Source organism: Rosa rugosa, chromosome 2 (assembly GCF_958449725.1).
Source record: "Rosa rugosa chromosome 2, drRosRugo1.1, whole genome shotgun sequence".
In the NCBI taxonomy this organism is placed as follows: domain Eukaryota; kingdom Viridiplantae; phylum Streptophyta; class Magnoliopsida; order Rosales; family Rosaceae; genus Rosa; species Rosa rugosa.
In genome coordinates, this window is record NC_084821.1 from 3,332,925 (window position 1) to 3,335,299 (window position 2,375).

General features: G+C 33.9%; 1 long non-coding RNA gene across 1 annotated transcript; it reads left to right on the forward strand.

Annotated features, from left to right (window-relative positions):
* The first annotated feature begins 414 nt into the window (after positions 1–414).
* On the forward strand, positions 415–1,743 carry LOC133734053 (uncharacterized). Its single transcript, XR_009858026.1, has 4 exons — positions 415–504; positions 632–761; positions 862–927; positions 1,225–1,743. It is a non-coding gene; the product is annotated as an uncharacterized LOC133734053 (long non-coding RNA).
* Positions 1,744–2,375: the final 632 nt, after the last annotated feature.

Here is a 2,375-nt window from a genome sequence, read left to right on the forward strand (position 1 = left end):
TATGAACCATGATGCATCCATATGTTTCTGTTTTTTTTTTTTCTACTAGCAGGACTAGTGCAGCAGTTCAAAATAACTTTTATGATTTTTTTTCTTTTATGGTTTTTGTTGCAATTGCAATTGGACTTTAACCTTGTTATATGCATTAGCTGATCAAGTTTCTATTGAATGTGCAGAATAGGCAAACAACTTTATTTTCTGCAACCCAGACTAAGAAGGTTTGTGCATTATATCTCAAACTCATAGCAGTTAGTCAATCTCTTGCTTTCCACATTATTTTTCATTGTTTTAGCATAACTTATTAACTTAATATGCTGCCATAGTTCAGTAGTTTCTAAACTGTTTTTGTCTCTTCTTTACATGACTGGATTGCCCATATGTTACATGAGTTACTTCTTATATATATTAATACATTTCCCATTAAACCTGTAGGTTGAAGATCTTGCTGACTTTTCCTTCCAGACAACGCCTATGTATATAGATGTGGATGATGGGAGAACTAAGGTAGGAATCCAACTGGTCTTTTGGATTCCACACTAAATATTAAGTCTACTTCATACTCATATAGACCTATTTATTCTTGTATTTTAGCCGTAATCTTTATAACCTGCCAAGATTGTGTGCACTACAGGCCACGAATATAGGACTGCAACAGGACTATTGTCTTGTGCCAAGTGCCAAGAGATTTTATTCTCCTATATTCTTTCCTGACGAGGAATCTATCAAAGAAAGTGATGGTCTTCTTCTCTTCTTGCAACTCAGTAAAATTCCACTCTGTTAAGCTCTTACTTGTTTTATTTTCCTCCTAAATGTACTCTTTCAAGTACTAATTGAGGCATGTATTTCTGTCTTCATGATTAGGTTTCTTGGAAACAATAAGTTGAATGGCGCTCTCTCTGAATCGAAAAGCTCATCTCTTCTCAATGTGTAAGTACTTCAGCATGTTTTCCTTAAACATCATCATAATTCATTACACTTGGAGTTTTCTGATTTTTCTGATAAGTATGTTCTGTATTTGATGAACTCATCTGAGTCATCTCTTTGTTGATAAATATAATGTACTTACTTCGGCTTTATCTGAACTGTACAATACCAGCTTCAAATTAATATGATGCAAAATCATATATCAGAGTATTGATAGGTTTGACCAATGCCTGAATTTTGATAATGGTCATGGTATTATTATATTTAATTATATTTACGTAGCTTGTATCTTTTCTGCAGATGAGTTAAATGCCTCACTAAGCTGCACATGAGTTAAATGCAGACGAGTAGACCACCTACCAGATTTGCAGCAAAGGTTTTTGTTCTTTTTTCTGCAATATCTTGTTCCTCATTGAGAATGAAGACTAGTTGCTCTTGTAATATGCAGCATAAGTCTATATGGGGGTCAAGAAAGATTTGTGTCTCTGCAATGGGTCAGCAGGTTTGTGTCTCTGCAAGCTCACTGGCCATTCCGTTTTCTATGACCACTTCTATGATTTGGGTGATTCCGTTCATGATCAGATTGTGAAACTAGTACAGCAGTACAGCAGTATAGCTAGCTAGTTCCTTTATTAACTTGTGTCTAGTAGAAATTTTTCATTCATTAAGCATTTAGACTTGTCTTCAGATCCAGATTAGTATATATGAGTTATTTTGAACTGAAGTTCATGATTAAGTTTGTGTACATGAGATACTAGTGGATTAATGGAAATTGCAATGAATGATTTTGAATGTGGATTTTATGGTTTCATACTTTCATTAATGGGCAATTTTAATTTCCAGAATGCATGCATACCAATTGTACAGGGGACTACTAAAATGTGTCATCACAAACTGCATGCTACAACAAAAGCACACCAAAATGTGTGGTTGCAGCTGCACAGTGTATAACAACAACAAATAAGTGTGATTGGACGTGATTACAGACAATATAAAACACGTACTATTAGTGGTCCTTGTTATATTTAGACCACAAAAATTTGTCGTCTAAATAATCTCAAACGACAGTAAATTGTCGTCGTAATGAGATTGACACAACAGAAATCTATTGTCTAAACCATTTCCCAACATCACATATGTATAATTGAAAAATCTTTCACACAGCACTTAAATGTCATACAAATCAACCATAGAACGACACTTAATTGTCCTCTGATACACTTTACGACCACATATAATTGTCGTGTAAAGTAAATTAGCACAACCTTTAAGTGTTGTTGTATGAGAGAAGACACTACATATGAGTCTTCATATTTCTTATTTAAGGGCATTCAGACCACACAAATAAGTCTTGCAATATGCTTCACAGAATAGTATTTCAAAAAATACTGTCATTGTTTTGTTTATCAGACAATACAAAACCGTTGTTTGAATGCTTTTAAAGAAACAGA